Genomic DNA, 14,269 nt, shown 5'->3' with positions numbered 1-14,269 from the left:
GATTAATTGCATTACATGTTTATAGATTTAATCTTACATTCTTAATGCTTGTACTTCATATTACTTTATAAGCCTGGAAGCATTTTTATTATGAAGGTGTTGAAGTTTAACAAATCCTTTTTTTAGGCATCTTTGTGGTGAGGATCTTGATGGTCTGACATTGAATGAGCTAGTCACTTTAGAAGAAGAAATTCAAGCGGGCTTGACTAATTGTTGGCTCTTTCCTACTGCTTTTGTAGGAAGAGCTGGGTTTTCTCAGTATGCAGGGTTCCGAGGCTTTTTGTCACCTACAGATATATTGGGGTTGTCGTTGTAGTATACGTGTAGCTTAGGACCTCGAGTCGTGTTCTGGTGAGAGACGTAGGCTTAAGTGTGGTAAGCAAACAAAGTGCATGCATGTGTAAAAGGAACGTGTATCATCATGATTGAGGTAATGAAGGCTTTCGCCTTCATTGGGGGTTGCAGGGTTTAGGAGGAGTTTAAGGGTTAGAAGGAGGTTCCAGGGTTAGAAGGAGGTTCCAGTGTTTAGAAGGAGGTTCCAGGGTTAGAAGGAGGTTCCAGGGTTTAGAAGGAAGTTCCAGGGTTAGAAGGAGGTTCCAAGGTTTAGAAGGAGGTTCCAGGGTTTAGAGAGAGGTTCCAGAGTTTAGAAGAGGTTCCAGGATTAGAATGAGGTTCCAAGGTTCAGAAGGAGTCCAGGGTTAGAAGGAGGATCCAAGGTTCAGGGTAGAGTACATGGTGGAGAACTCGTCTCCCTCGTGAATCATGGAGTTTAAGGGTTAAGGAACAAAGGGTTTAGGGGGAGCATAGGAGTGGGAGAGGAAGAAGGTGTAAGAGCATGGGGAAAAGAAGAGAGAGGAGGGAGGAGGAGGAGGGAGGAGGAGAGGGAGAGGATGGGTTGCAAGGTTGGAGGAGAGGGGAGGAGGAGTTGCAAGGTTAGGACATGCTTTTGGACATGGAGTGCAAGGAAGCATGGACACTTGAGACAAATGCTTGGAATACCAAAGTAGACTCAACACAATGCCCCAAAGAGTCTGGGCTTCATTCCATTATGGGGTATTTATACAAGTTGGAGAGCTTCTCTCTCTGCATGTAGGAATTGTAACACATTCTCTCTCTACATGTAGAAGTTGTAACACAAAGTTGTAACACGTTCTCTTTCTACATGTAGAAGTTGTAACACAAAGTTGTAACACATTCTCTTTCTACATGTAGAAGTTGTAACACAAAGTTGTAACACATTCTCTTTCTACATGTAGAAGTCGTATGTAGAAGTTGTAACACAAAGTTGTAATACATTCTCTTTCTACATAAGTCCATGTTGGCACAAAGTCAACATACTCCCGGATCCATTTTATTACCTGTCCTCGGGTTATGGCTGATTGCGAGCACGTACCTGGGTTGCCATGCTTTTAGTCCAGTGGCTGTGGAACTTGTGTCGTGCGAGTCGATCCTGCTGTAAAGCCTTAGCACCATACAATTTTTGTGCAGTTTCTAGGTAGCCTGTATCCACCATTTGCTCGAACAGAGATATGTGCTGTGCTTCTAAGAAGATCACTCTTTGATAGAGCCAGCTTGTAATCTGAGCATCAACCCTTTCATTGGTTTTAAAGCTGAGTGGAGGCAAATGGGAATCAAGGTAACATGGAACCTCTAGAATGAATTCCAATGTTTTATAGAATATAGCACTTTGGCGAAGGAAGCGATCAATGTTGCCGCCCATTATTTGCTCATGCTGCTGAAGTGCTCGGACCATTGTGCCTTGGATATTCCATTCTACACCAGAGTATGGTTCGATCATTGGCCAATTAATGGTTCATCTTCAGCCAAAGTGTGTATGTTGGCTTTCCATTTTTTACACCGTGGAACTGCATAGAACTTGGGATGGGTTCTGAGACATGGAGGTGCCCGTAAGTACTCCTTTAAGAAGATTACATCAAAGAGCTTGGGACGGCGCCAATCGGGTTGTGGATCCAACTTGCTAATCCAACCTTCACTAATTTGACGCTGACGAAGGTTGGTAGGAAAGTTGTCCAGGGTCCATCCACCTCGAGTTTTCATATCAGGATATTTGCTCCAAAATTCCTTGATGGGGTTACTGGGAAGTGGTATCTCATGTGGCATGGTTGAGCAAAAATTAACAGTAATTTATTTCCCAATAGAAAAACGATATATTGTTATTTTACTAAACCAGCCCGGTGGTTGGAACATCATGCAACCATGGTTGCTTTAGCTCAATCATCAACTATGTGAATGTCCTGAACCAGCATGGTTGAGTTTAGACATTACTTAAACCGTGGCTACTTCAACTCAATCACTAGTTATGTGATTGTCCTGAACCAGTGTGGTTGAACAGACAATAGTTGGTGACCAACCCAAGTGACGTGGTTGAGTAGAAATTAACAGCAATATATCTCACAACAGAAAAGCAATATATTATTATTTTACTAAACCATGCAACCATGGCTGCTTCAGCTCTCGATCACCAGTTATGTGATTGTTGAACTAGCATGGTTGAACAGACATTAGTTGTTGATGATCCCGGTGGTTGAAATTATTGTGTTTCTTAGTACTTAAATTACTTAAATATAATTTCTTGCTATTCAGGTCATATACCACTTAACTTCTAGACCGGGATGGCTTGGACTTAATGTGATTATCCTAAACCAGCCCAGTGCTAGTTCAAGACAAACAGCAGTTACCGATTGAAATTGTAAAATTCAGAAATGAAAAGCAATATATTGTTATTTTCTAATTGTGATATGTTATTTTTTAATTGTGAAATTCAAAAATGAAAGGCAATATACTTGTTATTGTCTAATATGTGAAATTGAGACCGTCTGGCTAAACCAACCTGGTGTTGAAATTGTGATTATCCTAAACTAGCCCGGTAGTTGAATTTTTTTGGTCCTAAATGTGTCCTAAACCAGCTCGGTGATTGACTATCCTAAACGTGTCCTAAACCAGCCCGGTGATTGAAATTGTCACTATTTTAAACTAGCCTAGTAGTTGAAATTATGACTATCCTAAACCAGCATGGTGGTTGAAATTGTTTTGCTTCTAGTAGCTTGATTAGTTCTATTAGATGATTACTTCAATTTAGATTAATTATATACTTTAATTAGACTGCGTTTTTATGCATAATGTGTTTTGTCTTGTTTTAGTCGTACAAAAAGGAGACTCACTGTAATGTTGTTCCATTTAAAAAAGGGCTCACTATTCTATTGTTCCCGCATGTTGGGTCAACAGAAGGAGTTGTATTTGAAGTTTATGGATCCAAATTCTGACATTTCAGTTAGGTAGTGGAGCTTTGAGCATTGTAAGCCCTAGTATGTTAGGAAACTCAAAGACAAGAATGTTTGTTACTGCAAAATACACATAGACTTTGACCTGGTCTGGCAAGCTATGAATGACTTTAGATCTGGTCATGTTGGAGCATTGCTCCATGGGGATCGATGCCCATGTCTCCCCAATGAATGCGTAGTCTGTACGCTACCTGGGCCCGTCGACCCCTCCCTTCATGTCGCTTCCTCTTTCCTTGCTTTGAGCTTCCTAGTTGCAAGCTTAACACTTCTTGCTCTTCTGCTAAAGGGAACAAGTTCCTTCCTTTAGGCTCCTTTTTCTCGCTGTCAGGGCCTTCTTCAATTGAAGCTCCTTGTCTTTTGCATTTTTTGCCCAAATGGCAAATTGAGCTACAACATCTACTTTCTCGTCGCAAATAGCTGTAGCAGGTAGGCACATTTGATCTGTCCATGACCTAGGCAATGGCAAATGACATTCTCTACATAGTAATCTTGCATGCACAAATACCCTAAAGCAAAAAACATGCACAAGTTTGTAGCATGCAGTCCATCAAATCATGCAATCATCTATGATGGGGGTATGGCAGACCATGCATTTCAGACCCTGTTGCAAAATAGAATATGCATCCGATTTAACTATTGCAGCCGTCAATACAATAGTCTTGCTCTGTACATGAAGAAGTTACTTCTTGATTGCTCCCTCCCTCATCCTAAGGCTACGGATGTTCTCCTTCATCTCCTCCACTCTTTGCTCACTCCATGCAACAGCTTCATCTGATTTGCTGATCATCTCTTGAAGCGCTTAAATTGCTCAAAAACATCAACATGGGCCATCTCCAAGACTTCCACTCTAGTTTGAAAATCTCTCACGATGACTGACTGCTTTTCAAAACTTTCAAAAGCCACTGCAAGCTCATACACAATCCTATCGTAATCTTATTGTAGGGTCTTTTAGCTTACTCTTTGAACTTCCACTAGTGTTTCTAGATAACAACCCCCATTGTGGCTGTTGTAACTTGCTCCACCGTGGCTGCTCTCTACATTTTGCCTGGCCTGGAGAGCACCCTGGCTACTCTCTGTCCCATCCTTCCTGGTTTTGAAGCTCTCTCGCAACTCTTGCATCACCGCTCTGGTTTCTGCATTCTCCCTTTTTCAGTTCCTCCATCATTTGGTGTTTTTCAATGCTCAATGCATTCTGCATATTGCAGAGCCATTTGTAAAGAGTCTCCTTTTTGTCTCTCTAGTCTTCAAGCTCCTTTCACATCATTGCTAGCTCCTTGTCCACGATGTCCCCATCAGTTCTAACTTCTTCAAGCCTATCTTGGAGCTCCTTGATGCGTTTCTCTATTGCTTCTCTTTTATGCCTTTTCATGTCAACCATTTTTGCAGCGGCCTTAGCTTGCTCTCATGCTTGCAAGGCCCTCACTTCTACCTCCTCTACCTTGGCTTATGCACCCTCCCTGAGAATTTTCTCAAGTTACACTGCCTTTGCTACATCAGTGGCTTTCTCTTGTACAAAAGTCACCTTCTAAGACATCTTCTTATTGTGTATTGCTCAAAAATCCCTTTGAGGGTATATGTCATCAAGTGCATTGTAACTCCAGCAGACTAAGATGACAATTTGGATCTTCCATCCATGCAATTCTTCAGGTTGGTTACCACGCACTTGGAGATCGCCCTTGAAAAAGAGACACCATGTCCTTTAAGTTGCTCTACTGCTGCTTAAACCTGCCAGACCTTCATGGTTCCTATCGTATCAAGAAACAAGTGCATTGTCTTCTTTAGAACATCCTGGAGGTCTGTTGGCAAGCTAGAAATCTTGACTCCACCATCTTTACTAATTTGAGTGTTGGGTATACATCTAGAATATCCTGTCTCTTCCACTGCTTCTCAAAGAAGTGTGCTTGCAAATTGCCTCCAGGAGTACCTAGCGCATTTTCAATCATGCTTTCAATGATGGTAATCTTCTAACCTTGATAGACTATTTGTCCCTCCTTCACGTTCACCTCGTGTACCAACTTGGTGAAGTTGCTAAGAGCATCTAAAGTGGGCTTTTGAAGAGCGAGTAAGGAGCTCCTAGATGTCACTATTTCAAGATCAGGGGAGGAGAGGCTCTCACAGTGTGCTGCAAAGGGGGAGGAAAGATTATGTGAGGAGCTCCTAGACTGTGCAGAGGGGAGGAAAGATCATTTTAGGAGCTTTCAAACTGTGCAGACATGTTTTGGAGCTTGGTTTGTCCAGGGGGATCCATTACAAGAGGGGATAGAAGTTGCATGAAGAGTGCAAGGGAGAAAGAAATAGTCGAGAGTGATAGAAGATGAAATAGTGAAGAAAATGGAACAGTGGAGGCTTAAGTTTGCAGTCTGAGTGTAAGGGCAAAAGAAACGGTCGAGAGGGATAGAAGATGAAATAGTGAAGGGAATGGAATAGCAAAGGCTTAAGTTTGTAGCTTGACTACACGGAACTGTCAAGGTGAGAGCCACCGCGGCGGTTGGCCCAAGTTTTGGTTAATTCAAGGTGGCAGTACTACCTTGCATGGTAATGAGTGATTAGAGGTGATTAGGCTTCATGATTTACATATGTGGTAATTACTACCATCTTCCATCGACCGTGGCCATGAGTGGTGATGTCTAAGATTACCAGCCACGTCTGTGGTGGTGGTTAAGATTCCAATGGGCTCGCAATTAATTACTAGCCACCGCATTGGCCTGCAATTACTCACGTTCCAGTTATCACCACCAGGCTTGCATGCATGATTACTACAAGTGTAGTAAATTACCAGCCACCGGGCTTGCATGCATGATTACTACAAGTGCATGGTAATGAGTGACTATAGGTGATTAGGCTTCATGATCTATTGTGGTAATTATTGCTCGGCTCTCATCAGCCACATCTGTGGTGGCTAAGATTTCAGCTGGCAGTTAATTTTACCAGCCACCACTGCAGTGGCCTACAGTTACTCACCTGCCAGTTACCACCACCAGGCTTGCATGCATGATTACTACAAGTGTAGTAAATTACCAGTCACTGGGCTTGCATGCTCAGTAGAGTACTAGAGTGCATGGTAATAAGTGACTAGAGGTGATTAGGCTTCATGATTTACTTTTGTGGTAATTATTTCCCGGTGGTGGTGGCTCTCATCAGCCACATCTATTATGGCTAAGATTCCATCGGGATGGTAGTTAATTACCACCCACCACCACCACAGTGGCCTGCAATCACTCACCTGCCAATTACCATCACCGAGCATCTTCTTCATGATTACTAGCCATGTATTCATAATTAATTGCCATTGCCTGCTGCTTAAGATTCCACCACAGTGGCTTGCAATTAATATGGATGGAACACCGGGCCTCCAGTCACCACGGTGGCTTAAACTTATAATACATAAGATCGGTGGCATTTGCCATTTTACTACTTGGCTCTCATCTGCCCCTGCTCTACTACTTTGCTTCACACGCTTTGCTACTTTGCTCCACACAGCCTCCTCTAGCTCTCTTCCACCCCTGTTGATCTACTTTGTTGCACGCTCCCTCCTCCAACTCATCACTCATATGTTCCCCTACTCATCCGCTCCATTGTTCACCCACTCATCTTCACCATGCCTATTGTAACTACTACCACTCCTCGATGCAACGTGATCCCAATGTTATCTGCCTTCTTGTTTAAGGTGATTGCATTGCACTCACTTGGACTAGAAATGCTAGCTCTAGTGGACACCCTTCGTTCCCATGGTCGATTCCCCCCATATCTGCATGTCACCACCGGATGCCCTGGTCACAGAGGGCCTCTATAGTGTTGTGCAGTATGGGTTCCCCCTAGACGTCGATGAAGGCCTCAGGATTTTCACAACAGAGTACTCTCGTCTTGTTGGGGGGGGCATAATCTGAGTCTTGGCAATATGCATGGTATTCAACCTCTCCATCGTCTCCTCCATTGGCTTCGCCCCACAAAAGCTCCTAAAGTACTGAACAGAATAAGTATTGGTTTGGTAGTAATTGGAGTAGCAAACCTAAAAAATTTTGATGCAACAAGCTGGGTTGGCGGGGCAATACCGAGTTGTACAAATTTCATCTTGCTCAAAGAGGCTCATAACCACTCAGAAATGGTTGGACGTAATCTTTTGGCCTCTAAGGCTCTCAGCAATCTTTTGGCTTGCATCTTTTGGTCTCTAAGGCTCTCAACAATTGTTGCATTTTTACATTTATGTAATCTCTTTTATTCCCTGATCTTGGGAGTCTAGGGGCAATGCCCCCAGCAAGGGTTCAAGGGCACTACCCCCGATGGGGGTGTGGGGGCAACGCCCCCAATGGCGGGGTCCGATCATGATGATATGCCCATTCGTCGCATGTGCACGATCATTCGCATGTGAATTTGCCCTCGCGCGCGTGATCGATGGTCAGTGATCAATGGTCTTTGGCCGGTGGCAAAAGTCAAGCAAACATGTGCCACCATCCTCATAGTTAGTCACACACTGTGCTAAGTCAATATGCATGTGCCACCACCAGCCCACCATTGTGGTGGAATTGGTCTACTACGAAGGGCTATATAAGGAGGCCACTTCTCAAGCCTCAACATTGAATGCCAATACCCCTACCTCCAGTCCTTCTCCATCCAGAGTCTATCTAGATCACCATTGAAGCTCTACTAAAGAGCGCACGGGTGGACAACACCATCAGTTGTATTTGATACGGAATTTTTATTCTGCTCTATTGTGTCTATCCTCTTGTTATTGTACTATCGTTGTTGTCAAACGATCTCTCTGCTGCATCATATTTCTACACTAGCGTGATGGTTGTCATAGATCTCCTTCTATTTGCCAACATGGTGGTTGTCATAGATCTCCTCCTATAATACATAAAAATAGGGAACGGAGCCATAACTCCAAGAACCATTGCGATGGTCGCTCGAAGCCAACCTTGAATTCTGGGCGATGGCAGGTGGTCATGCTAGAGACTGCGCTCCAATGATGTGCAGAATGATAGATTGCGTCTCATTTATCACGCTAAGAACCAACGCAGTGGTCTCTCCAAGCCAACCTTGAATTTTCATGATCTGCATGGGTGCGCTACTTAGTGACAGGTGGCAAAGTTACGGCAAAAGGCTACGCAATGAAGAGGTGGTCAGACCAGAGACTGCTATGGCGATGTTCAGAATGACAAATTGCATCTCATTATTACACCAAGAACCTTCACGGTGGTCTCTCCAAGCCAACCTTGAATTTTCATGATCTGCATGGGCGCATTGTGCAGTGACAAGTGGCAAAGTTGCAGCAAAAGGTTGCACGATGATAGATTGTTAGGCTAGAGATTGCACTGCGTGAAGTAGTGCAGAGATGCACGATGTACTGTAGAGCTATCGTGTGTCAAGCTCTGCAGTGTTCAGAATAAATAGATTGCGTCTCAATATTACGCCAGTGCGGCATCATGTTGTCAAGAGAATTTTTAACGAGAGCGCAGGTCCACGCAAAAATCAAAATCTCACCCAAGAGCGCATCGCGTCGTGGCCCCAAAAATAGTTCTGCGATTGGCTACACCCAAGCAAATGTTGACCCTGGAGGTTCAAAGGAATGACAATATTGCCATTCCTCCCATAGCAACATGAGTTGTGATATACTACTTAATACCATGAACAAATATGAAGAGGGAGAGGAGAAGAGTGTAGACAAGGAGAGACATGCAAATATGTACAAGCCCATTTAGAATTAGGGTTAGAATTTCCAGCCTTTGACCACCTCTTTAAAAAAATTTTGTTATTAAAAAATGTGTAAGAAAACTGTCACATTTGGGTGGTGGTGTCAAAATTGAAAGCAATGAAAGAAATGGAGAAGGTTGTGGTGGAGGAGATGGGGAAGGAAGTGGAGGAGGGAGAAGGTGGTCGCGGATGTGCAAGTGGTAGTTAGAAGTGGAGGAAGAGGAAAGGAAAGGAGGAGTTCGAGAGAGAGATTCAAAAATAGACAGGCGGGATGAAAAAAATGAAGGGGGAGTCCCGAGAGATTCACAAAGAGAAGGGGGGATTTAAAAAATGAAGGGAGAAGGAATGAAGGGAATGGGGGGGGGGGAGATTTCAAAGAATGGGGAGGGTAGGGTTAAGGATTTGTAGAGTTGTGGTAAGGAATAGTAGAGTGGGGCTAAGGAATTGTAGAGTGGCTATAATGATTTGTAGAGTAGAGATAATGATTTATAGAGTGGTGGTAAGGAAAAGAAGAGTGGAGGTAAGGAATAATAGGGGTAAGAAATTTTAGGGGGTTGATAGGATTCGTGGGCTAATATGCAATATCCTTCAATTTGATCTAAATTTTTGATGGGTCTATCAAAATGGTGTCTCATAAAAATAGAAGTGCTCATAATTATGAGCTCCTCAATGTTGCATCCATATCTTGCCTTAATGATATTATTTGGGCTAGATCATGGCCTCATAAAAATTCTAGCAAGTTTTTATGCTAGAATATCATAAAATTTGGCTATACAGCCCTCGCTGGATTTTCACATCAGCCCCTCTCAGATCTCCTGCCTCTCCTCTCATGACTGCCATCCTGAAAGCTTGGGGGAGCTTCAGGAACACTCTTCGAAGGATTCCTCCTTCTACCGTCGAAGAGATTGATAGGCAGCCGATCATTTGGAATGATAGTATTCTTGACGAGCATGCCAGACCATTGGGCACTTCCCATTACATGCAGTGGTCTAAATGGGAGAGAGGCCCCGCCTACACAGTAGGCACTTGGAAATCTTTTATCAGGCTACCTGTGGATCAGAGACTGCAGTCCGTGAGTCACCTCAGAGGGGTAGCACGCAGGATTCAGCAGATAGATGCAGCCATCCCGGTGGAATGGACAGTTGAGCTGCCTATTACTTCCACCACTTGGATGGGAGCTTTTTCGCGGACATCAGTTCCTTTACAGGTGATCGCTCTCCGAGGTCTCGGGGAAGACGCTCTGGTATTTGATGTTGGGGATGGAGGTTTACTTTCTACATCCAGGGATGGCATTCTTCTTGAGGTTGCCTTTCAGCCTGTCAGGATTGCTGGTTTTGTGGACCTTGGAGCGGGCCTGCAGTGGTACTTAGACCCCGACCCTCTGCTCTTGGCCTTGGGATCCTGGAGGTTGTGGTTATATGGAGGTGCACCTATCAGGTGCTTGCAGTGGGACCCAGGAGAGTGGGAATGGATAGATCATGGGCACCGAGAGAGGGGGATTCCCTTCTTTCGTTTCACGGTTGGTAATGCCAGGAGGTTTCAGCTGAACAGTAGGGGTTGGATTCCCTCCAGAACCCCCCATTGGGAAAGCTTCTTCATCACCGCAGACTTGCGTAGAAATTTCTGGAGGAGGCTCTGGAAATCCCTCAGAAATAGAAAGATCACTCTTTTCTTTTGGCTTTCTATTCATGGAGGGATTGCAGTGAACCTGTGGAGATCACGTTTTGGGGCTGATCCCACTTGTCCTCGTTGTCACTCTGCAGAGGAGTCAGTGCGACATTGCCTTTGGGACTGCAGTCAGGCGAGGACTGTTTGGAAAGGGGTTGCTCGGATACTCAGCATCTTTCACACATCCCCTTTCTTCATGACTTGGGGCTCGGTCGCATGGTTATCTCTTACCGGGCCCCAGGTGTTTTATGAGGGTGAGCCTTCTTCTTGGGCACTCTCGGTCCGCCGGCAGATGATAGAGCCCTGCTCTCTACAGGATGTACCACTTACTCCTTTCAGAGCTTCTCATGTTTCAGTGGACACCTCTTGGGAGATTTTGGCTAGCATTTCCTCTTGGCACATTTGGAGAGCCAGATGTACTGAGGCCTTGGATGGCACCCAGATACACCCATTACAGGTGTTCACGGGTATTTGGACTGACACGGTTCACACTTTGATAGCCATATGGGCTAGCATGCAGGGTTCTTCACGGGCAGCCTCTTCTAGAAGGACTATTTTTCTTCGAGTTTGGAGGGGTTCTCCCTTTTTCTCGGAGGCTTCTACCGGATTGAGATGGCACTTTCAGCCTCAATCCTTTCTTTTTGGCTCTTGAGCTTTTCGTGCATTGCATGATGTATCCCGTATGGAGCTTGCTCTAACGGTTTTTCTTTAATACTTAATAGAAGTCTCTTTTTGCAAAAAAAAAAAATTTGGCTATAATTGGATGCATTCTTGTACTCCTTACCTTTGAATGATTAATCAATGATAGTTTTCATAGGGTTTCTTGCTCATGCATGCTTATCCGTGATCCAGTTTTTCTTAAGGTGTTAATCTTTCTAGCAATGGAGCCAAAGTCTTTTTTAAGTTATGAGGTTTTGATCACCTACAAATATGTTTGGTTGCTCGTGTACCATCATTGGTCATAGTTGTAGCGTAGTTCCAGTTAGAAATGTAGGTTCAAATGGTGGAAAGTAGTTCTTCGATTAGCTTAGGTGAATAGAATTATTGTTCATGGAGATTTTCATCTTCTTTGGGGGATTAAGGGTAAGTAAGAGTTGACATGGGGTTTAGCAAAAGGTTGCAAGTTTCAGAAAGGCTACAGGAATTGAAAAGGGAATAGCTAGTCTCCTTTATAGATAAAGGGGGGTAAGGGTTTAGAAGCCTAATCTCAGGATAAGGGTTGAGAAGCCTAATATGGGATTTTTAGGGGTTGCAAGGGTTGACTGGAAATGGGAGAGAAGGATTATGAAAGTAGAATGGGGTTTGGAGTTAGGGGTGAGAAAATATGAGAAATGCAAACTAGGAGGAGAGAGAAGGAGAATGGGAGTGGCAGTGGGAGGAGTGAAGGGTTGAAGGTATATCATAGGAAATATAGGTTTAAAACATGCGAGCACAATTGGATAGTGATGCGAGCGCATGGACACAAAGAGTGAGTGTGCATAAGAACACATGGATGGAGTGAGCATACTCGTAAAAGGCTGCATAAGAACGCAAGAGTGGAGTGAACACACAATCCAAAGAGTATGGAATGCTTTGCATTATGGGGAGCCATCGCAAGATTCTCTCTCTATGCTTTCTGCATATCGATGATTTTCTATCTCTACGTTGAGCATGTGTAAAGGATCTTCTAAGTTCAATCTCTACTAAGGATGTGATAAGATTTCGTATCTCGATGCTCACAATGTGGTGAAGATTTTCTAGCTCTATGCTAAGCATGTGGCAAGGAATTTGTATGCCAATCATGTGGAAAGAAATTTCCATCTCTATGCTATGCATGTGATAAGGATTTTTCTATTTCTAGGTTGAGAATGTGGTAAGCAATTTCTCCTTCTATGCTCATTTGACAAGGCTCTAAGGATGCATTGTTAAGATGTTTGAAGAGCCTGCTTTTCCACATGCTCACTATCTCTTCTAACTATTAACCACGGTCAAGTTTTTACCACATGGCAGCTTGGAGGAGAAGAGGTTATGAAATGCTATCGCATTCCACCCTTGGGCTCTTGGACTACCATTACCTCTTGGATTACCACCCATGCACTCTTGGACTTTTACCTACTCTCATGAACTTACACAAGCTCTTGGGCTACCACACTTGGACACTTAGACTACCATAGGCTCTTATTTCCACCCCTAGACTCTTAGACCATCTCGAGATCTTGGACTATTCCACGTCCCACCCTTGGGCTCTTAACTATCAGTACCTCTTGGATTACCAACTTTGGACTCTTGGACTTTATGGGCTCATGAACCACCACCAACTCTTGACTCCCACACACATACACATATGCATACAGCAAAGCCGGCTCTCAAGACAAAACATACATGCACACAACACACATATACACGTGTAGACATGCACACACATGCCGTTGTCACTCACACACACACACACACACACATGCGCTTGTCACTCTCTCTCTCTCACACACACACACACATGCACACACGCATGCACACACGCACACACACACACACACATGTGAGTGCTGCACACATGCACATATCATGAAATACACATATGCATATGCATACAAAACATACATAGCACGAGTAAACACATACATGCACATTGTGTAGACACAGACATACGTGAATTTCATTTATATTTTTTGAGTGCATGATAGAAAGGGAGAAACAAAAAAAGAAGTTTGAGATACCTATTCATTACTTTTGAAATATATGTCTTAACGAATTACGCAGCAGTAATGCATGGGTTCCCTACTTGTGAGCCTTATTGAGAGATATCCTTAAGTGGAATATGCCGCTAATGTACATACACTTGTATGTCATGTTGAGAACACTTGATTGTGTTGGTGGCATAGGGTTGACAATTGCTTTTCCAACAAGCTAACATCCTTTGCATTTATCTTTGAAAATGCTGATCTCTGTCAAAGACAACTTTAAAATTTTATGCAATTCAACATCAGCCATGAATATGCACATTACAACATAGAGAAAGAGCCCTTAAGGACAAATGTGTGTGAGTAAGCCTTAAGCCATAACGAGGTATGCACACATATTCATTGTCCATATTGTATCGGTTTACATTTAGCTATCTTGTCTTTCCTCCACTCTTTTTTTTTCCACAAAGAAGAGAACTTCTATTAATTCTTGAAAATCAAGCATGCAAATTAGCAATCCATTGGACGTTGATCATGGGGAAAATAAAAACATTGCTGCATGTTAGAAAACTAGCCCTTTTCAGAAGAACCTCACTCACTACCTAGGGAATCTCTGAAATAGGGGCTACCAACAAGGGTGGTGGTCTATACACCCAGCGAATACCTCTCACAGTAATGACATAAAAAATACCTACAAGTCAAGCTTTGTAGAAACACTCTCATCTTTTGATGGTTGCTCTAGAACCTAAAGTCCCATGATCTCAAATGTGTGTAGGGTGGCTATTGGGGGAACCAGATGGACCCCGTAACAAACCTACAATGGCAACTCAGATGTTGTAGACAATCTTCCATAACCTATCCTCTAGCAAAGGCAAAGGGTGTAGCTAGGAAGGAGGGTTCAAATCATTTGCCTCTATCCTACAAACTCGCTATCTTGTAGGCTGGAGG

Source organism: Dipteris shenzhenensis, chromosome 24 (genome assembly GCF_047967505.1).
Source record: "Dipteris shenzhenensis isolate YYH24624 ecotype China chromosome 24, Dip_SZ_1.0, whole genome shotgun sequence".
Lineage (NCBI taxonomy): Eukaryota > Viridiplantae > Streptophyta > Polypodiopsida > Gleicheniales > Dipteridaceae > Dipteris > Dipteris shenzhenensis.
Note: the sequence above shows the minus strand (reverse complement) of the source record.